The following is a 23,874-nucleotide window of genomic DNA, read 5'->3' as shown; positions in this document are numbered from 1 at the left end:
ATAGTGAATGGAACACACTACTAATTCACAGTACCTCCATTTGGCATGTCAGCAGGGCCTTGAGTTCTCACAAAATGTGCAGCCTGATCTGTTGTCTTCATAACATAGAAGGAGTTCATTTCTGAATGTTCAGACATACACACAATCATATAAGCAAGAGAATACATGTACTTACTACTGTTGTAATCAATGTATTTGGTAACCAAATTGCTAAACCATCATTAGTTGCCTACATCTGGGAGGCAGAGACAGTAAATGAAAGAGAATATTTAAAACAAAGATGCAGTTAGAAAATCCTTCTAAGTAGGAGAATTTTCCATAGATTCTGTCACATTTTTGTTCACAAAAAGGTAGTTTTTCCCAGTTGAATTACTGGAATAAGCTTTAAAACATTGCACAATGGCTTATAAGCATAATTCTCTTTTGATCAAATTGTGGGCCTGATCTTGCAACCCCTCCATGTTTGGACCTCCCATTGAACTCAATGGGGATATGATTTAAATAAGGATTGGTACATACCAAGGGGGGTTCTGCATGTGACGAGCTTGCAGAACTGAGTCCTTTGCACCCAATTAAACTGATTAAGATGGATTTCACTGGCATGACTGAGATCAGAACTTGGCACTTTGACTTTGTAGGGCATTCCTGATATAATGAACATGTATAATCAAAACGAATGTGCTCTATAATGAGAAGGACACAGGACAGAGAGGGGAAAATGGGGAGGACACCAGCAAGAGACTCTCTCTAATATGCTGCTTGTCAAAATGGTCAAGGGGAAAAGGAACAAGTGGTGAAAAGGGGGTGTATTCTCTATTAATGTAAGAGATTGCTATTGCCTGTAACTACATATGTGGTATCTAGATGAACTTCAGATTGTTATACACACTGTTCCTTTTGTTTTAATCTGATTTCTCCTTCTCTCTCTCTCTCTCTCTCTTTCCAACTCCTGTGGTTTTAATTTATTTAAGAAATGTGCACACTGTCCCAGAAAAGTGAAACAACCTTAAGTGAAGGAATTGGGTCTGGAATCAATCATCCTCTGAGTAGTCAGTCAAAGGGGCATGGGGTAAAGGGTTCACTCCCACTAGGTATGTCACTGTAAGGACTCCAACCCAAATGGTAAATCAAAAATGTCTGAGATCATAGATATGTGTTAAACATATGTACCAATTATGGATTATTTGAATGACTCAGCTTGTAGCAATCTCTACTCTGGGCCAGAAGACCATGAGTTTAATTTCTACATGATAATGTGGCCTAACACCTCCTACATACACTGCACTATGGTACTGGAAGATTGTCAAAGGGGCTCCAGAACAGAGATGAAAGTGAAGTCTCCACTTTCACATCTCTTCTGAGGCACAACTCCAATGGCTGTCTAGGCAAAAGCTAAAAGACCAGTGGGACTTGAACCCATGGAAGTTAAAGATCCATGACTGTTCTCAGAGCACAGAGCATTTTGGTACCCTGGCCAACATTCTAACCTTCAGTGACAAAAGGCCTTAATAGTTAAGGCTGCATGGGAGTTGCTACTGAGTGATATGTTTACAGTCACTACACCCAGGGCCGCCCGGGGGGGGGCAAAGGGGGCAATTTGCCCCGGGCCCCGGGCTCCGCAGGGGCTCCCAAGAGAACAGCGGGGGCTCCCGCCTCTGCCCCTCTCCTGGAGCCTCAGCGCATCAAGCGCCGAGTCTCCGCCGGGGCCCCTGAGCCCCGCCCCGCCCCGCGCCGCGTCGTCAGGGGGCGGGGCTGGGAGCTCTGGGATGAGCTCGGCTCCCTCCGCTCGGCGTGGAGCTCCCAGCCCCGCCCCCTCCCCACGCGGCTCGGAGCGGGACGGAGCTCAGGCGCCGCCGGTCACACGCTGCGGCTGTTCCGGCGAGGCGCTGAGACTCCAGGTGAGGAGGGAGCCGGGGGTAAGAGGTTGGGGGCGGGGCGGAAGCGGGGGCCGCCGCCGAAGCGCAGCCCGGTCTTCAGCGGTAATTCGGCGGCGGGGGGCCCCTTCCGTTCCGAAGACCGGGCTGCACTTCAGCGGCGTGTCCCGCTTCGGCGGTAATTCGGCGGCGGGGGGTCCCCGCCGCGGGTCTTCGGGGCACTTCGGCGGCGGGTCCCGGAATGGAAGGGCCCCCCGCCGTCGAAGACCCCGGGCCCCCGGAATCCTCTGGGCGGCCCTGACTACACCATTCATATTTAACTGCTGTAATCACTTTCAGAAAGTACCATAAGCAGGTTCGTTTATAAGCCAACCCCCCATGATGGATAAGTAACAATGGGGAAAAAATTGATCCATTCATAAGCTGACCTTATAATTCAGAGGTCGGCAAACTTTGGCTCCCGGGCCACCAGGATAAGCCACTGGCAGGCTGAGATGGTTTGTTTACCTCAAGCATCTGCAGGCACAGAGGTAAACCTAAGTAAACAAAGTGTCCCGGCCTGCCAGCTGCTTACCCTGATGGGCCGGGACAGCAACTGGTGGGGAAATTTGGGGGGAAGGAGGGAGAAGCTGGGGGTCAGGGGACTAACCCCTGTGACCATCCCCCACATGACCATCCCCCACCCCTAGCCTGGGACCCCCACACTCTCCCCATCCCATCCCTTCCCACCTTAGCTGGGGCAGGCCGGGGAGGATGTCTCCGGCTTGGCTGGAGCTGCTCCGGCAGGCTGGGCGGTGTAATGGGCCGGGCGGTGCGGCCACTGCCTGCTCCAGCGGGCGGGGCCAAGCAGCATGGCTGCACCGTGCTCCAGCAGGCGGGCCAGGTGGCGTGGCCGCAGTGTGCTTCAGCAGGCGGGGCTGGGCGGCATGGCCACAGCCTGTCAGTCCTGGAGCTGCAGCTGCTTCGGTGGCTGCGGGGAGAGCAGCGTGGCCAGAAGCGGAAAGACTCTGGCCCCGCCTCTTCCCTTCTGGCTCTGCTGGCTGTGCTGCCTCTTCTTGCCCCCTCTGTTGGGGGGAGGGGCGGTGTCCCACCTCTCCCTCTCTATACCCGTTCATAAGTAGACCCTCTTCTCTGATGCTTCTCTTTTTTACTAAAAACATCAGCTTATGAACGAGTATATACTGTACTTTCAGATGCTTTGTGTGAATAAGGTGCTGTATAAAACCAAATTCTATTCTATATTGGCCTCATTTTTATTTTTATCCTCTGGATTGCTTTAACTATAAAGGCATCATGATCCTGTGACTCCCGAGAGCTGAATCCTAAAACTTTACTTTGGCTTTCATCTTTATTCACTGAGGTGAAGTTCACCTCTGGTGTCTAGGGCCTGCTGAAGTCCCTCCACATAGCATGAGCCCTGCATAGTGACTGCCAGGGCCTGGTCAACTGTCTGACCGTGCAGGGGTGTTTGCATGTGGTGGAAATAGTATATACCCTGAGGATGAACGGGGTGCAGTCTGTATTCATGCAGATCCAGTGTCCCCAGTATCATGTGCTATGAATGTGGAGGGGCTATGGCTCTGTATACAGCACATTACCTGTCCTGCCTGGTTTGAGGGATGAAATTCACTTCCCAGCCTCCGTGCACTCTTCCTCTACAGAATCCAAATACTTGAGCTTTATGTGAGTGGAGTGAAATTCACTCCCTGGTACGAAGGGCCCACGCAGGCCCCCTTTGCACCACTTAAACTTTTAACTTGGGGATAATTTCATCCATAACCAGAAAGACACTTCTTATTAAATTATGTCCCTCAACCAGAGTGCATATGTGATACAGAGGGTGCAAGTCAACATATAAAATACACTCTGGAAATTGTCATTTCTGTACAATAGAATGGTAGATTTTTTGCCATGAGTTTATTTCAGCTCTGTTTCAAATCTATTTGCAAAGCTTCTCTGTAAAGCCAATGCATTCCCATGCATTGGAAAACTCAAGCTGGCAGAATATAATGCTGGTGCTAGTTATTTTTTTCAGAATTTTAAAATGAATTTACTTTTCTCATTATTATTAATAATTCTTAAATCATTGAAACAAATTCTGCTTCCTTACTGTCATCTTTCCCTTCTACCATGCATTCATTTTGTTATTCTAGGGGTAGCTCACTTCTGAGACACTGATACTGATTTATTTTCTTGAAAAGAAAAGAGCATTGAAGTGTTTGTATCAAAAAATAAACAATATATATATAGTTCCAGCCCATTAGTTTTCCTGCACTGTGAGCCTGGGTTGTGGGATGAAATTAGCCTTCCATCGCCACTGTCCACTCACCAAGTGTATAGAGTCCAAATACTTGAAATTTATGAAGGGGTGGAAAATTTCATTCTCAGATCCGCTGCCCACTGAAGTAAATAGGAGTCTTTCCATTGCTTCAATGAAGTTTGAATCAGGTCCATAAAGAATTAAAAGGAACTCTGAAAATATATACAGTATAAAGAGGGAGAATTTTAGGTCAATTTTTGGACTACCAACCTTGACAGCCTCCCTGTATGTATCCAGTAAGTCATGCAGAAAATGCACAGGAAAAGAGAGATCAGACTAAGCTCTGAAACTAACAACAACAAACAAAAACCCAAACCATAAATAAAATAAGTAAGCAAAAATAAGCCAAAATAGTCTTTAAAAATGTGTCAAATAATACTCTAGTGTTGCACAGTTATCTGGGGAGATAACACATTTTGACAGAGAATATCAGTCTATGTATACCGAGACAAACATTTTATTAAAACAAAATACATCCATTTTAAAAATGTGCTAGGCATGCTTTTCCCTAAAGACGCCTCAGAAAAAGATGTTCACTGAATTTCCATGCAACTTGATGAATGGTTTGGAGCTAACAAAGCAGAAATATAATTTTCAACAGGTTAGAATTAGTCTGATCAACAGTGCACTCTAGTACACCACTTCCGTAACTGTGCATCTGTCTTCATATGCCAAATAGATATATATTTGTGCTCTATAAAGGAAAGTGCTATATGTTGGGCTTAATAAGGTATCACTGACTTATTATTTCTATATATTTGTGTACCTACAAAAAACAACACAGAAGAAACTCGGCAAAACTCTGTTATCAAGTGCAATTTTAGGCTTCGCTGAACAGTTATTATTTATATCACAGACCCTGAGGTCTTGCCTTCACTAAGAAAAAAAGGCATGTTAGCTAATACTTGTTAAAACCCTAGTGTTGAAGAGGCAAGTTGTAATTTTAACTAGGGCTGTCGATTAGTCGCAATTAACTCACACAAATAACTAAAAAAAAAATAATCGTGATTAAAAAAATTAATTGCAATAAATTGCCCTGTTAAACAATAGAATACCACTTGACATCTATTAAATATTTTTGGATTTTTTCTACATTTTCAAATATATTGATTTCTTTTACAACACAGAATACAAAGTGTACAGTGCTCACTTTATATTATTTTTATTAAAAATATTTGCACTGTAAAAATGATAAATAGTAATTTTCAATTCACCTCATACAAGTACTATTGTTCATTCTCTTTACTGTGAAAGTGTAACTTACAAATGTAGATTTTTTTATTTATTATTTATTTTTGTTACATAACTGCACTCAAAAACAAAACAATGTAATACTTTAGAGCAGCGGTCTCCAACCTTTTTACACCTAAGATCACTTTTTTTAATCTAAGGGCAACCCAGAATCTACCCCTTCCCTGAGGCCCTGTCCCTTCCCCAAAGCCCTGCCCTGTTCACTCCACCCCGCTTTCGTTGTTCGCTCTCCCCCACCCTCACTCACTTTCACCGGGCTGGGGTAGGGGGTTGGGGTTCTGGAAGGGGTGCAGGCTCTGGACCAAGGAGTTCACAATGTGGAAGGGAGCTCTGGGCTGAGCCTGGGCAGGGGGTTGGAGTGCAGGAGAGGGTGAGGGGTGCAAGCTCCTGGAGGGAGTTTGGGTGCAGGAGGGTTCTCCAGGGGGGAAGAGTGTTGGGGTGCAGGAGGGGGTACAGGCTACTGGTGCTGGCAGGGGAGTCAGGGCTGGGGCTTGGGGTGCAGAAGGGGATATGGGGTGCTGACTCTGGGAGGGGGCTCAGCACTGGGGGTTGAGGTGCAGGAGGGGGCATGGGGTGATTGCTCTGGGAGGGGGCTCAGGGCTCGGGGTTGAGGTGTGGCCTCCCACTGGGCAGCACTTACCTCCGGTAGCTCCTGATCAGCAGCAGGCACAGTGAGGCTAAGGCAGACTCTCTGCCTACCCTAGCTCCATACTGCTTCCGGAAGGGGCCAACGTGCCTGTGCGTCCCCTGGGAGGGGGCCGGGGGCATGTGGCTCTGCGAGCTGCTCCTGCCTATAAGCACCACCCCCACAGCTCTCCCGGCCAATGCAGCTGCAGGGGTGGTGCTTGCAGTCAGGAGCAGCATGCAGTGGGAGACCCCAGCCCCCCAACCCCGGGGCCGGGGTAGGGAGTCTGCCTTAGTGGCAGCCATGCTGCACCACCGGAGATCACAATTGACTGGTTGGTGACCACTACTTTAGAACCTACAAATCCACTCAGTCCTACCTCTCGTTCAGCCAATCACCAAGACAAGCAAGCTTGTTTACATTTCCAGGAGATGTTGCTGCCTGCTTCTTATTACAATGTCACCTGAATGTGAGTACAGACGGTCGCATGGCACTTTTGTAGCTGGTGTTGCAAGGTATGTGCCAGATATGCTAAACATTCTTATGCCTCTGCTTTGGCCACCATTCCACAGGACATACTTCCAGGCTGATGATGCTCATTAAAAAAATAGTGCATTAATTAAATTTGTGACTGAACTCCTTGGGGGAGAATTGTATTTCTTCTGTTCTGTTTTACCCACATTCTGCCATATATTTCATGTTATAGCAATATCGGACGATGACCCAGCACATGTTCATTTTAAGAACACTTTCACAGCAGATTTGACAAAATGCAAAGAAGGTTCCAATGTGAGATTTCTAAAAATAGCTACAGCACTCGACCCAAGGTTTAAGAATCTGAAGTGCCTTCCAAAATCTGATCGGAGCAGGGTGTGGAGCATGCTTTCAGAAGTCTTAAAAGAACAACACTCCAGTGCAGAAACTACAGAATCCAAACCACCAAAAAAAAGAAAATCTACCTTCTGCTGGTGGCATCTGACTCAGATGATGAAAATGAACATATGTCGGTCCGCTCTGCTTTGGATTGTTATCAAGCAAAACCCGTAATCAGCATGGACACATCCTCTGGAATGGTAATTGAAGCATGAAGGGACGTATGAATCTTTAGAGCATCTGGCACGTAAATATCTTGTGACGCTGGCTACAACAGTGCCATGTGAACGCCTGTTCTCACTTTCAGGTGACATTGTAAACAAGAAGCAGCAGCATTATCTCCAGCAAATTGTAACCAAACTTGTTGTTCTGAGCGATTGGCTGAAGTAGGACTGAGTGGACTTGTAGGCTCTAAAGTTTTACATTGTTTTATTTTTTAATGCAGTTATTTTTTGTACATAATTCTACATTTATAAGTTCAACTTTCATGATAAAGAGATTGCACTACAGTACCTGTATTAGGTGAATTGAAAATACTATTTCTTTTGTTTTTTACCATGCAAATATTTGTATTAAAAAATAAAAATAAAGTGAGCACTGGACACTTTGTATTCTGTGTTGTAATTGAAATCAATATATTTGAAAATGTAGAAAACATCCAAAAATATTTAAACAAATGGTATTCTATTATTGTTTAAGAGCACAATTAATTCTGATTAATTTTTTTAATCACTTGACAGCCCCAATTTTAACACGTTAGCTGGTCGAGGTAAACACTAGGTTACTTCAATCAGCTAACACATGCTAATTACAATTTTCCTTGTCTATGCTAGGATTTTAACACATTCAATAACATGTGTTAGCTAATGTGTGTTTTAAATATACCTTTTTTCCTAGTGTGACCTGATCTTAAAGGGGAATAGAGGAGCTTTGATGCTATTCACTCCTTTGTCCTTGTGGTTGTTCTTTGACTTCATATTATTCTCTCTACAAACCTGAGTTGTCCCTATATCCTCTCTGGTCCTTGTTCTCTTAATCTCTCATCTGGATCCAAATCCTGCAAAGATTTATGCATGTACTTAACTTTGCGCGTTGGGATATGCAGTGTTGTAGTCATGTTGGTCCCAGGATATTAGAGAGAGAAGTTGGATGAGGAAATATATTTTATTGGAGCGACTTCCGTTGGTGAGTGAGACAAGCAGACCTGAAGAAGAGCTCTGTGTAAGTTTGAAAGCTTGTCTCTCTTTCCAACAGATGCTAATCCAATAAAAGATATTACCTCTGCACGTGAATAGTTAATTTGACTTCAATGCATGTATCTTTGCAGGAGCAGGGCCCGATTATTTTAACTTTCTGCTGATTAAGTTACCTACTTTCCGTATCTCCCCTCTCTAATTGGTTCATACAGCATGCTGCTGCTAAAGTCACTTGCCTTGCCATCACTCAGATCCAATATCTGCAAATATTTTTACGACCAGGTTTGGGGAATGGCTGTTCTCTGTCCAAATAATAGTGTTCTCATGGAATTAGCTAAAGTGAATAGTTTTTATGGGCTCATCATTGTGTGTCCAAACTACTCAGTGAATAATTGCAAACAAGTACCTTTACAGAAATCAGGATCAGTTTATGAAAAGTTCATGAAGAGCAGCAGAGGGAGGCTAAATTAATCAGTTAATTTATTTGCAATGAATAATTGTACCTTAAATTTAACTTTCAAAATACTGTGGCAAGGCACCTTCTTTGTCTCACCAGCCTCCACTGCTTTTAGCCTTGATGAGACAGGCTTGGGTAAAACAGTCCCCCTTGATTGCACAGGAGAAATCCATTCCTTCTCTCCACCAGTCTTTTGGGCTTGTTTTTCTCCCTTATGGGAGGGAATGCAACCTACCCTTCTGGTGAGGCTTGCTGTCTCGCTGCTCCTAACCTACTGGCAGCATGACTTCTTCTCTCTTTCTCCCCCTCTTCTCCTCCAACAGGGAAGGATTTAAAAAGGTCTCAGGCAGCCCTTAGTTGGAATCAGCTGATCCTAATTGACCTCAGGTAACTCCGTCTCAGCTGATCCTAATTGATTCTCTGGTAACCCCTTCTCAGTTGATAGGGAGGAGGGCCTTTTAACCTTCTGGGACTGGTTACTCCCCCTCCCCCTGCCTCTTACAGCTGTCTGTCCTGAGTTTATCATATATCCCTCGCCCCCCGCTGCTCAACATTACGTGGTTGGGCTACTTGGGTCAGCAAACAGTGCACCCTTGACAGGCCATCGGCATTGCCATGCTTGATTCCAGACCTATGTTGTACTCTGAAGTGTAGCGATAGGAATCACCTTGTTACTTTTGCATTTCTTTTTTTTATTTTGGTGAATCCACTTCAGAGGGGCATGGTCCATGACAAGGGTAAACCTTCATCTCAGTAGGTAGTAGCGAAGGCTTTCAACGGCCCACTTTACTGCCAGGCATTCCTTCTCTACTATGGCATATTTACGTTCTCTGGACAGGCGTTTCCTACTGAGGAACATCACTCGGTGTTCTTCTCTGACCATTTGTGAAAGAACCACTCCCAATCCAACCTCAGAGGCATCGGTTTGCAAGAGAAACTCTTTTTCCAAATCTGGAGCTACCAGCACTGGGTTGGTGCAGAGGGCGGTCTGCAGATCTGCAAAAGCCTCTTCGGACGTGCTGGTCCATCTTACTATGTCTGGGCCTTGGGCTTTTGTTGGGTCTGTTAATGGTCGTGCCCTGGTAGCAAAGTGGGGGATGAACCGCCTATAGTAACCAACTCGTCCCAGGAATGCTCTGACCTGTTTCTTCCAGACTGGTCGGGGTAAATTCTGTATTGCCTCTAACTTGTTGAGTTGGGGCTTCACCACGCCCCTCCCCACTATATACCTGAGGTATTTGGCTTGTGCTAGCCCAGTCGTGCATTTGGAGGGATTTGCAGTCAGCCCCGCCTTCCTCAGGGTGTCCAAGACTGCTTCCACCTTCTCCGAATGTGTCTCCCAGTCTGGGCTATGTATAATGATGTCGTCAAGATAGGCGGGGTGGTTGACGATGGATGACGATATAGGCATATTTCCTCACGTGTGGCAAGGCACCTTCTCGGTCTCACCAGCATCCGCTGCTTTTAGCCTTGGTGAGACAGGCTTGGGTAAACAGTCCCCCTTGGTTGCACAGGGGAAGTCCGTTCCTTCTCTCCACCAGTCTTTTGGGCTTGTTTTTCTCCGTTATGGGAGGGAATGCAACCTACCGTCCTAGAGAGGCTTGCTGTCTCGCTGCTCCTAACTTACTGGCAGCATGACTCCTTCTCTCTCTCCCCCTCTTCTCCCAACGTGGGGGGGAGGGGCGGTAAAAAGGTCTCAGGCAGTTGGAATCAGCTGATCCTAATTGATCTCAGGTAACTCCTGTCTCAGCTGATCCTAACTGACCTCAGGTAACTCCTGTCTCATCTGATCCTAACTGACCTCAGGTAACTCCCTCTCAGCTGATCCTAACTGATTCTCTGGTAACCCCTTCTCAGTTGATAGGGAGTAGGGGCCTTTTAACCTTCTCAAACTGTTTTCTACCCCCCGCCCCTTGCAGCTGTCTGTCCGGAGTTTATCACAATACCTTGAACAAATAAGAATCATATCTGGGCAGGGACTGTCTTTTTTCTGTTTGTACAACATCTTGCACAAAGGAGCCTTGGTCCATGACTGGTGCTCCAAGGTACTACTGCAATACAAACAATAACACTCGATAATACATCCTTTCCTGTCTCTCTCGTTTCCTTTTATTGCCTGTGTATTTTCCAGCATTGGTTGTAAGCTATTTTGGATAGCAATTGTATCTTCTGTGCGTCTGTAAAGCATCTTGTACACTTATTACTCCTGTATAAATAATGAAATATTGATGGTGGGATACAAAGTGAGGAGGACATATCTGTATGAATTTATGAATGCTGTATGCCTCTATTGGGTTATAGGAATATTTACTGTCTGACTATATGGAGTTAATTTGCTATATGCATGGGTTGGTTAAGTTAATAGCAGGGCTGTTAGGAAACAAGCAGGAAGGCAGTGCAATGGATTCAGATAAAATACCTCCAGGTAAACAGGTCAGGAAGTTAAGAAACAGTACCTGAGCTATTAGCTATGAAGATGCTAATTGCATGCTCCAGCCAAAATTACACAGCTGCTTTGTCAGTGCTGGGAACAATCAGATCACAGGGGCTGTAACAGTTCAAATTCTCTCTTTGCCCAGAAGTGGGGGATAGTTGTCTGGGAGATCCATGTGAAGTAGCAGACTGATACAGATAGATACCCACTTTGGGGTCTGAAGCAGTTAAGCCTTCCTAAACTTCCCAGGAGCCTTCCTAAACCTAAGCCTTCCTAAACTTCCCAGGAGATGGTGAGCCTAAGTAAAATAGACATGTGTAGACTGCTGTGTTTAAAAAACCTTTTCTCTTATACTTTACTGTTAAGTTTAAACAGTGCTTTGTTTTAAGAAAGTTGTGTGCTCACTGTGTTAACCATGGGCAACAGCTCCCAAAGGAAAAGTTTGCAGGTGCCAAACCCCGTCAGACCTGCTGAGAAATCACAGTTGGCATACAAGATGCTTCAGAGTGGGAGCATAACAGGATTTCACCAGGAGATAGGGTGCACTCAGAAAGACTAGTGAGGGGTCAGCCTTGTAATACTGACACAAAGTGCCTCAGTACTGGTGATGAGAAACACGGTTATTCATTACTCATTCAATTCAGACCAAGGTCAGCTTCAACGGAAAGTCCTGAAAGTGCTGTGGCCTGAGAAATGGTCTGTATGAGACTACTTAGAGCAGTGGTTCTCAAATTAGGGCTGCAGCTTGTTCAGGGAAAGCCCCTGGTGGACTGGGCCAGTTTGTTTACCTGCCGCGTTCGCAGGTTCGGCCGATCACGGCTTCCACCGGCCACAGTTCTCCGCTCCAGGCCAATGTGGGCTGCAGGAAGCGACCCGGGCCGAGGGATGTGCTGGCCACCCTTCCTGCAGCCCCCATTGGCCTGGAGCGATGAACCGCGGCCGGTGGGAGCCACAATCAGCCGAACCTGCGGACGCGGCAGATAAACAAACCGGTCCGGCCCGTCAGGGGATTTCCCTAAACAAGCAGTGGCCCTAGTTTGAGAACCACTGACTTAGAGTGTCTCGGTCCAGTTGATAGAAGTGAGGCACTCACATCACACAAATATCCACAATAACTTATACTTTTTCTTCAAGTAGTGTCCTTTGGGTGTTCCACTCTAGGTGTGTGCATGCCCCATGCGCCTCAGATCGGAGATTTTAGGTAGCAGTGCCTGTTTGGCCTGCACATGTGCCTCCTGCAGTCCCATGGCTGTATACAGCTGTGTAGATGAACTACTATCATTTCCTTCTCAATGGCCTTGGTCTGAGGTGATGCCTCAGCAGTGTCAGAGTTGAGCTTACCTCACCTGTATTTCACTTATATAACTAGTTAGTTAGTGTTAGTAATTACTATTAGCTTTGTATTAGTTAGTTGTAGTAATTCCATAAATTAAAATATTTATCTATATAAGGACCATTATCCTTTCACCCTTTTTTCCCTCCCCTTAGTGGAACTTAAATTCTGGGAGGGCATGCCTGGTTCTCCCAGTTTTAAACACTGCCTTTCATCCCATGAGGCGATCCTGGTCAGTGATGGGCACTCCCACTGTGGTAATTGTCTTGGGGACTCACACATTCCCAAAAAGTATAATTTCTGCTTGGCATTAAAATCAAGAGCTAAAAAGAACTGGGAACTTAAGCTACATCACCTCATGATGAAGAATTTGCTCCAACCAGTTTCTGACCCTCGCCAGGGGATCCCTAGTACAATGGTCTCTGAGCAAGTGGACCACTTTGACCTCCTTGTTAAAGCACTCCCCTAGATCATGAAAGAGGAAGTCTCTGGAATCTTCTCAAAGGACTCTAGGAAATAGTCTTCAGGCCCTCTAGTTAGAGAACCTACCTCAAAAGAGATGGGCTCTGGTTCAGATACCTTCTGTCGCACCTACCCATCTCTGAACCAGGAGGCTTCACATTTCTCCAGGACTGTGATCACCAGCAAGCCCAAGGACTCAAAGGGTTCCAGCTCTGGAACATTATTACCATCTGGTGATTAGAGCAGCAGGGAGAAAAAGACCAGCTCTTCTAAATCGGTAGTGATGGAGTCTATTAGGCCCTCCATACCCAGCACTTTGGCACCACAGAAGGCCAGACCAACAGCAACTATTCATTCATCGGAGTGCATAAGACTTTCGATACCATCAGCTTCCTCTGCCACAGTTACTTCTGCCTAAGCTGCTTCATTGTATTTTGATTCCCTCAGGACTTGGAAATAGCAGACACTCCTGAATCTCATTTGTTCAGCACTGACGTGTTCCCAGTACTGAGGACCTCTTGATCTTCAGACATTCTCCTGGTACTGACAGAGTCTCTGCCTATCTTGTGAGTGCCTACCGCTGCCAAGTGACAATGAGGAGGAAGACGATACGGATTTCTCATCAGTCTTCCGCATTTCCATCCAGAGCTGTCCCTTCCATTGTTGGGGACATTCTTTCCTAAGACCTCTAGGGAGTCAGAATATCCCCATGAGAGACATCCTTAAGATACGTACCCCTATTATGGACACCTTTGGGTGCCCCCACCTATTCCATAGGCACCTCTCATCAGCCCTACTGGGACCCATGGGCGGTTTACCATCAACAATTCTCCAGGGCCCCTAGTGTTTCTTGTCAGGAGGAGGGCAGACAATCTCTACCAGCCTCTCTCTAGGGTGCCTGATCCAGAGAAGGAAACTTTTGAGGAGCAGGAAGCAAGAATGGACACTAAGATCACTCTCACAACTACTATCTCTTCCTCATTCCCTGATGAATCCATCATGCCTCCTCCAGCATCCCTGGCTGACACCTTTAAACAACCCCGGGCTCTTATTAAAAGGATAGCAGACTCTACTCATTCCACTTAAGGAGGTTAAGGAGACACAGCATAAATTGCTTGACATCCTGCATACAACATCATCTGCCCGCATCACACTACCTATTAATGAGGCTCTGCTAGACCCTGAAAAATAATTTGGCATATCCTAGCCACAATATTGCCTACATGCAGGACGGTGGACAAAAATTTGTATGTTCCATCTAAGCACTCAACATTTTTATTTTCGCACCCCTCCACCAACTTCCTTGTAGTTGATGCTGTGAACAAACTTGGAAGAGAAACCCACACTAAATCGACATTGTATGATAAAGACCCAAAGTGATTTGACTTATTAGGCCACAGGTCACATTCATCAGCTAATCTTTAGCTATAATTTAAGATAACCAACCACCAAGCCCTCATGATGAAATACAGCTATACTAATTAGGCAAAGTTGAATTAATGTATTGAGCATCTTCCAACAGTGCAGAAGGAACAATTTTAGGCAAACGTCACAGAAGGTCAACTGTTGGAAAGCACATCACTGCAGGTGACCCCACTGATACAGGTGCTTGTTCTGTGTCCATGGTGGTAGTCATGAAGAGAGCCTCCTGGCTTCAGCTCTCAGGGAATTCCAAAATACAATTGAGGACCTTCCATTCTTTCATTTCTTTCTTTCTTTTTAAGGATCAAAGCTGTTTTCGGTAAAAATTGATGAGTCTCTGCATACCTTAAAAGATTCTAGGGCCACCTTGCATTCTCTGGGAATTTTCAGCTCTTCGCAAAAAGCAAGTTTAGTAAGTTCTAGGTGGTACAGCGATCTTGTCCCACTCAGCTTCCTGCCATTAGGAACCCCAGTGTAAGAGACAACTGTTCGAGAAGAAGAGACCCTCTACTTCTCAGGCACTGGCCTCAAAACCTACAACTTTGAAAAAACAATTTTGATGGGGTGGCCAACGTGCTGGGTTTCCGTCCCCACTCACATCTGCTGCAAAATCTGCATGTTTGCCTTGCTTCAGCAATTATCTTTCTAATTTTTGACAGGATTGGTAACATATTAGCATGGACAAGTGGGTTTTGGAGATCATTTCAATAGTATACTCCATCCACTTTACCTGCCTCCCATCTACATTCCCCATCCTTCTTCATGGACCACTCTCATGAGCACTTCTATGACAAGAAATAGACAACCTTCTAGACATGGGTGTTATAGAACCAGTTCCTGCACAACACAGAAGGAAGGGATTTTATCCTGATACTTCCTTGTTCCAAAAAATAATGGTGGATGAAGATCCTTTCTAGATCTAAGATTACTCAACAGATTTGTAAAGATTCAGAAGTTCAAGATGGAAACTCTTGAAACAATAATTCTATCATTGGACCAAGGGGACTGGTTCTTGGCCCTCGACTTACAAGCTGCTTATTTTCATATAGCGATACACTCCTTCCACAGAAGGTTCCTATGCTTCACTCTGGGTCAACAGCATTTTCAGTACAGGGTGCTCCCATTTGTTCTCTGCCCAGAGTGTTCTCAAAAGTTTCTCAATGGAGGCTTCCCATCTTCAGAGACATGGAATTCTGATATTCACATACCTCGACAATGGTAGGCTCAAGGGATATTCCTACAATGAAGCCTTGATGGCCACTCACAGGGCCATAAACCTGTTTCTCGGACTAGGACTACAAGTAAACATTCAAAAGGTCATGTTAACCCCAGTGCAGCTTACTCAATGCAATAGTGGCCAAAGCATACCTCTGTTTGCACAGGTTCACAGCCCTAGCCATCTTAGCCTCTGCAGTCCAGATCAGCACCCAGATATCAACAGGAAATTGTCTCCAGCTGTTGGCATGTATGGCAGCCAGTACTTTTTGTAATAAACCATGAAAGACTTCACGTGAGCTGCCTTCAAGAGTGGCTCAAAACTGTTTATTCACCAAGTTGAACAAACTACTCTAGATGCCTTTGATCATGAAAAAGTCCCTTGAGTGGTGAAAGACCCTTATAATGTATGTGCAGGGGTCCCTTTTGCTCAATCATCTCCAATGTCAGTAATAACAGATGCATCCCTGTTGGGACGGGGAGCTCATCTTGATGTTTACACTGCTGAAGCAAAGGGGTCACCTCTCAAGTCCACTCTGCACATCAACTTGCTGGAACTCAGAGCAGTCAGAAATGCCTGTATCTAGTTTCTTCCGCTAATCAGGCCAAATACATGAGGATCATGACAGACAATATGTCATGCATATTTTACATCATCCGTCAAGGGGAAACAAGATCACCCTCCCTTTACGCTAAAGCAGTGAGGCTCTGGAATTGGTGCATAGCAAACCAGATCAACATCTCAGTAGCTTACCTTCTGGGCATGCAAAACATCACAGCCAATGTCCTCAGGAGGCGTTTCTCACAAGTTCATGAATGGAAGACAGATCCCATTACACTCTGCCATATATTTTGATGTTGGGACATCCCACAGATAGACCTGTTTGCCATAGCCAAATGTAAGAAGTGCTCACACTTTTGCTCCAGGGTGAACTGGGTCACCACTCCATGTGGGTTGCCTTTCACCATTGTCAAGCATGTTGTATGCATTTCCCCAACTCCCTTGATATCCAAGATGCAGTTCAAGATAAGGAAAGTCAAGGCCAGGATTTTTCTATTCGTTCCAATGTGGCCAAGACAAACATGGTTCCCTTACCTTGCCAAGCTTCCTGTCTGCCAATCAATCACCTTCCAGACAGTCCCCCCATCTTCTCTTTCATAATATCAGTCAGATCCTTCACCACAACCTTGAGTATCAGAGGGGTAGCTGTGTTAGTTTGTATCCACAAAACAATGAGGAGTCCGGTGACACTTTAATGACTAACAGATTTATTTGGGCATAAAACTTTTGTGGGTAAAAAACCCACTTCTTCAGATGCAGGTTATTCAACTCAAGGCATGGCTGATAAGTGGCTCACAGGGTTAGAGAGGATGCAAAGAGTATGCTCTTCCATAATAGGAAACATTCAACTCATAATACCTACCTCTAAAAGTGGATGAGATTCAATCACTGGTGCCACCTAAGACATCTTTCATCTACATCCTCTCAGATATACTAGATTACATCCTAGAGCTAAAAATGACAGGATTGTCTCAAAGATCCATTAGAGTAAATTTAGCAGTTATTACGGCCTTCCATCATATAGTAGGGGATTTTTTTTGTTCATCCTATGTTGATGAGGTTTCTCAAGGGATTGGGGAACCTCTTTCCACAAGTCAGATGCCCTACACAGCTTGGGTCCTCAACTTGGTGCTTAGATGCCTCACAAGCCCCTCCCCCCCTACACACACTTTGAAACTATGGCTACCTGCTCCATTCCACACTTGGCTATATAAAAGCCTTTTCTCATAGCAATTATTTCTGCTTGAAGAGTTGGAGAGGCAGGAGCTCTGATGGCAAATCACTCCTTCACAGTTCCTTTTAAGGTCACATAGCAACCCAAGTTTTTACCAAAGATATCCTCAGACTTCTGCATTAACAAACCTATCCACCTTCCAGTGTTCATCCCTAAATTGCACCAAGATAAAGGAAGTTCAGTGTTACATACACTTGATGTCAGAAGAGCATTAGCCTTTTACCTAGACAGAAAACCCTTTGGAAAATCTCCCAGATTGTTTCTTTCTATTGCAGACAGAACTAAAGGATCTCCAACTTCCAAGCAAATCCTCTGTAGATCGATATCTATTTGTATTATCTATTGCAGGGGTCCCCAACACAGTTCCCGCGGGCGCCATGGCACCCGTGGGGGCATCTAATTGTGCCCGCGTCCTGGCCGGTGGTGGACCATCCACCAAAATGCCACCGACAAGTGGTGTCATCGAGAGGCGTTGCCGCCGAAATGCCGCAGAAATTCGGCGGCATTTTGGCGGATGCTCCACCGCCGCCACAGTCCTTCATCTGGCGCCTGCCAGACAAAAAGGTTGGGGACCACTGACCTATTGCTATCAGTCTCATAATCTTCAACCTCCTAAAGTATTAACTCACTCCACAAAATCCCTCTCTACTTCAATAGCCTTTCTTAAGGCTGTTCCCATCACAGAAATATGTAGAGCCACGACTTGGACCTTCATTCAGACCTTTTCTGAACACTGTGCTGTTAATCATGCCTTCTGATGCAATGTTTGGATTTACTGTACTGTCTTCCATCTTGGAGTTGACTCCAAAGGCCCACCCCTTCATAGAGGGTACTAATTGGTAGTCACATAGAGTGGTACACCCACAGGGACACTACTCAAAGAAGAAGAGAAGGTTACTCACATGGTGCAGTAACTGTGGTTCTTCAAGATGTGTGTCCCTGTGGATGCTCCACTACCTGTTCTTCTTTCCTCTGCTTTGGAATTCTTTACCATGGAGCTCTGGAGTACAGAAGTAACTGAGGAAAAAAACAGGAGTACTTGTGGCACCTTAAAGACTAACAAATTTATTTAAGCATGAGCTTTCGTGAGCTACAGCTTACTCGCACAACTCTGTATAGCCAAGGTGCAGAGCACAGGGCCTCATGAGGTGCATGCGTGGTCTGAACAGGTACTGCTACCTAAAATCTCTAATCTGACATGCAAGGGGCTCATGCACTCCTAGAGCGAGCACCCATAGTTGCTGCACAGGGTGAGTAACATTCCCTCATAGGCACGTTTGTTGGAATTACTGTAGGTCCACCAAGAACTGAATGGATATGTACTAAAAAAAATCTTAAGTGAACACTGAAGCTTTACTTGTTATTGCAAAACTGCTTGTACTGCTGCTGCTATGCTGAACCAGTCCTATGGATACACTATCCCCTCTACAGACATGTGCACAATGAAGTTATTCAGATAGGAAAACTTGATAGCTCCAAAAATGCATCCAAAAGCTTGGATATTTATTTGACCTTTTGAAACTTCCTCCTTCATCATTGTGATGTTCTTAAGTGTTCATCCCCTTCTCAACAACTAGATAGTCAAAGGTAATGCTTCAAACCATATGTTTCATGTAGCACCACCTTCAAGGCAGCTGCCACAGACAAATCCTAATATGCTAGTGGTATTGTATAAAATAAACTGTGGCTATTTGACCCTAGTGAAACGTGTCAGCTAGACCATTGAACTACAAAATCCACTCCAGAATTTGTGACTACATTCCACTGAACAATATAATTAATTCCAGACTTTATAAAGTCCTCTGAGAGACAGTAAAGCTACAGTGAGATATTAGAATGCAGGGAGCAGAGTGGGTAGTGCATGTAAGCAGGAAAGCTACATCTCCAGTGGGCTCTTAATAAAGTAAAAGTTTCATGATGCATCCCCACTTATTATTAGCTTATTTCTGTTCCAACTCAGAAATATCACACCTAAGACAATACAAAGGGATATAAAGTTTAGTCAAGCAAAAGAGGGGGAGAGTGGAAGGGAAAAGGTCATGAAGAAATTTAAATGTCAAAGTAAGAATTTTGAAATCAACATGGTTATTGCAAAGAATGCCATTGTGATCAATACAATATAGTGGAAGTAATGTCTCTGAATTTGGAAATAGTAAAATGTCTAGCAGCAGGCTTTTGAGCAATCTGTAATCTCCTAATTAAAGTTTTGAAAAGGCCAGGTTATAGATAATTATAGTAAGTCCAGTCTGGGACAACAGAGTGTAAATCAGTGTTTCCACATCAGAGAAGCTTTAAACATCTATAAAGACAGGTAATGCTAGACAGATAATACAACAAAGCTGTTTTGACAACATGATTGATAGGTATCCCTACATAAAAAAATAAACAAATAAAAAATGTGAATTCAGCAAAACACCAAAATTACATATCGTGGCTTTACAGCATGTAGAGTGGAAAATAAAATAATATAAATAATCAATGCTGAAGGAAGCTTAAAGACCCTTACTAAAAAGTTTAGCATGCAAGCTCTACAAAAGAATATTCCACATTAAAAGTAATTAATGTTAAGAAGTTTATTTTGAGGGCACAAAAGCAATCTGATTAATCATATACTGTACATTTGTATACACCACCTTATACCCTGCAGGATCACAAAGCACTTTTCAAACTACAAGAATATCACATCACTGAAATGCAGCCACAGTAATACTATACAGCTATTTCACAGAGGAAAGTTCCCTTAATGTTTCCTCTTCCACTACTGACCAGGACTAATGTTGCTTAACTCATGATAGTTGATAGCTCACAGCCTGAGGTACTCACCATGCCAGTTCTTTAAGGAGTGGCATATTAGCAGATCTTTTATCAGCTGCAGTGATGCTAAAATCACTTACAGTAGGACCTCAGAATTACGAACACCTCAGGAATGGAGGTTGTTCATAACACTGAACTGTTCGTAACTCTGAACAAGACATTATCGCTGTTCTTTCAGAAGTTTATAACTGAACATTGACTTCATACAGCTATGAATCTATGATGCAGAAGAAAAATGCTGCTTTCCCTTTATTTTTTTAGTAGTTTGCGTTTAACACAGTACTGTAGTATATTTAATTTTTATCTTTTTGTCCCTGCTGCTGCCTGATTGTATACTTCCGGTTCCAAATGAGGTGTGTGGTTGGCTAGTCAGTTTGTAACTCTGGTGTTCATAATTCTGAGGTTCTACTGTATCTGTCTCAGGTGGGATTTTCAAAAGCAACCAGATTTCACATAACTCTGTTGTCCAATTGACTTGAATGGAGCAGTTAGGCCAATGCTAAGTGCTTTTGAAAGTCTTATCCTAATAGTCTATGGAAACATATGCAAGTGTGCATTATAGAAAGACTGCTTCATTGAGCCAAGAGTCCCTGGATGGAAAAGATTGGGGTCAGGACATTTTAGGTTGTCTTTCTATTAGGCCTTCACCTCTGCATATGCTATGCTAATTCCTGAATGCAACATAGTCTCATATTTCGATCATATGAGAACACACATTTTTCTTATTCAGTGTCAATTTTTGGAAACTTGTGAAGCAGGCCCAGTGGAAGTGATGATGTTTTTTCTGCCTGGATCTCCCTTGCAGAGTTACCAAGATAGTTGCCTCCACTGTCTAGCTTAAAGCTTTTCCCTACTTCACGAGTTACCAGTAAAACCCTTGGCAGATGTTTCATGTTCGTGTCTCTCCATGTACACTGTTCTATATCCCACTAAAATCTCATCTACTACTTTCCAATAACTCTACTACTGCTATAGAATACAATTCTCAAAGTTAATGTGTACAAACCCCCCACAAAACAGCAGCAACCGACAAATAGGAGGATCAGTTCCCACTAGAGATGAGTCCAAACCAAAGCTTGGATTCAAACTCACCTGAACTTTAGGCACAGTCACAACCAAATCCACATTTTGTGAGCCAGGCCTGTTTTTAATTCAACATGTGGGTTTATCCCATAAGGTCTGCAGATTCTGTAGGCTCAAAACAAGATAGGCTATAACGGAGCCCAGCTGAGCTTGAAAGAAGGAAATATTTGCTCAAGTCCTACTGCTGATTAAAATGGGACATGGTTTTGAATTAGTCCCACGGAGTACCTGGCATCCCACAGGGAATTTTGGGGCTGCTTGCTTTCATCTCTCCCTCTCTGTAATACACATACTGGTGTAATTCCCTGCATGTGTTTAAATTTCATTTAAATTCATGAAGGCACTGAAGAACATCAAGGGTCCAACAGTTTGCAATGGCTAAAATTAACCTCGCCTGTAAAGGTTAGGTATTAGAGAGGACTTGATTGAGGTATATGAAGTGATGAAAACCAATCAGCCCCTCCATTTCTTCCCGCCACCCCATAATATAGGATCAAGGGGGCAGTCAGTGAAATTAGTGAGCAATACATTTAGAAGCAATAAAATGACATATAGACCTTCTTTACCCATAGTATCAGCAATCTCTGGAATTCACAGAAGTAGCAGGTCACAGAGACAAACACTGGAGCTGGATTTTGAAATGGGTTGGATAATTTTATGACCACTATCATTGCTTGTAGCTGTCATGCAAGCTAGGATAATTATAAGAGTAATCAAATCTCCTCCTTTAGGTCATAAACTGGCCACCTGTAGGGGTAAAGGTGGAATTTACTCCCACACCATATACTGTACAGCATTACACAGTTCATAATTCACTACTTGCATCATGACTGTGTGGGGGGTTTGCCTTGTATAAAAGCATATTCATATGCATAATAATTAATAATCAGGTGCTAGCTATTGCTGCTGGCAGAAAGCTGGCTTATATGACCCAATAGTCCGAGGCAGTGTAGCAGACTCAATAAGAGTATAAGAAATTGTTTTACTTTTATAACCCTTTTTTCTGCCCTGCAATTTGCTCCATGTACATTCATCCATCAAAGTGGCACATGTGTGGCACACTGATCATACACTGTAAGTTTCAGAGCTCTATACAATTTTCATGGAGGTCAATAGGTGCTGCACAAAAATGCATGACTCCTGAGTATGTACCAGGTGTGATGCTCAAGGGGTTAATAGGGTGGAGATGGTCTGAATCTGATATACACCATTTCAATTAAACCCCAAATAGCTAAATGAGTTACCATACTTTCTATTTGTAGCCTGGAAAAAACTGTTCTTTTTTGTTGCTTCCAGGGCTGCCAACACTTCAGTAGCTCTGACAAAGGCTGGGTGGCCAAACCATTGGCAGAACCTGTGGAGAATGAAAAAAGAATAGAATGATCAAGAATAGAAACAGAGAGTAAAAAGAGTCATTTAACGGTCTGGTTTCGTTGGAAAGGTCTGCTTAGATTCCAGACGTCCCCCACATGTACTTCCCTACTTCTATACACTCTGGATGAAGTGTAGCATTGTTCAATTAAAACAGCTGTGATCATATATTTTGGCTGACTCTGTTTTGCATCCACAGTTCTGCACTTTTTAAAGAACGGGATTGAGTTAGACTCTAACTGTTAGAGAATTGCACTCTATGGGCCAGACTCTCTGCTGAGCCCAGCTTCCGAGTGCAGCGAGGGTCTTAGGGACTTGTTGCCATTTTCTGATTCTGAAGCCACTTTGTACATATGCCAGCCCTGGTGGAGTTTAGAGCAGTCTAGGGGCTCAAAGTCTATGGGGACCTTTCCTGGACTCCATTAGTCACATTCTGAAGAAGTGGGCTCTTGTTTCTATGATACCTGGAGCCAAAGCCAGGGCTCCTCTCAATAAGCTTTGGTGGCACTGTTATCCTGGAATCACTGTGGTAAGTGGAACTGTATTTACATGAGCCCTCTGGGAAAGACTGGCAGGCCCACAAATAAGTGGCATACCTCACCCAGGGGGTGGGGTTTAACCTGTTGTCTGAGAATTAACACTCAGGAAATCATATTGCAGAGGCCAGCAGGTAGAATTGGGAAAAATTATTATGAGCAAGAAATGTATTAATCTGCAGTCAGATAGGGATTGCTTTTGGGTGCAAGCACCATCCAGAACCTGTGCATACAGATGACACTAGGAAAACTCTCAAGTTTTACAGCACAGAATGAGCAATTGTGTGTGTGTGTTGGGGTTTTGTTTTGTTTTGTGTCTTGTTTTCAAGGGAACATTTCAATACATGCGCAGAAATCTTCTCAATGCCATGGCAATATACAAAAACCTGTAGGAGAACACTTCAACCTCCCTGGCCACACAATAGCAGATCTTAAGGTGGCCATCCTGCAGCAAAAAAACTTCAGGACCAGACTTCAAAGAGAAACTGCTGAGCTTCAGTTCATCTGCAAATTTGACACCATCAGCTCAGGATTAAACAAAGACTGTGAATGGCTTGCCAACTACAGAACCAGTTTCTCCTCCCTTGGTTTTCACACCTCAACTGCTAGAACAGGGCCTCATCCTCCCTGATTGAACTAACCTCGTTATCTCTAGCTTGCTTCTTGCTTGCATATATATACCTGCCCCTGGAAATTTCCACTACTTGCATCCGACCAAGTGGGTATTCACCCACGAAAGCTCATGCTCCAAAACGTCTGTTAGTCTATAAGGTGCCACAGGATTCTTTGCTGCTTTTACAGATCCAGACTAA

At 44.2% G+C, this 23,874-nt stretch overlaps 1 long non-coding RNA gene across 1 annotated transcript in view; it reads left to right on the top strand.

The window, feature by feature from the left end:
- The window catches only part of LOC120372426, a 76,699-nt gene extending 54,053 nt beyond the window's left edge, over nucleotides 1-22,646 (top strand). Inside the window, exon 3 of the long non-coding RNA XR_005584960.1 lies at nucleotides 22,452-22,646. This is a non-coding gene — a long non-coding RNA (uncharacterized LOC120372426). The remainder of the gene's footprint in view (nucleotides 1-22,451) is intronic.
- Nucleotides 22,647-23,874: the final 1,228 nt, after the last annotated feature.

This window comes from Mauremys reevesii, linkage group 9, assembly GCF_016161935.1.
Source record: "Mauremys reevesii isolate NIE-2019 linkage group 9, ASM1616193v1, whole genome shotgun sequence".
Lineage (NCBI taxonomy): Eukaryota > Metazoa > Chordata > Testudines > Geoemydidae > Mauremys > Mauremys reevesii.
This window is presented reverse-complemented; position numbering and strand designations above follow the sequence as displayed.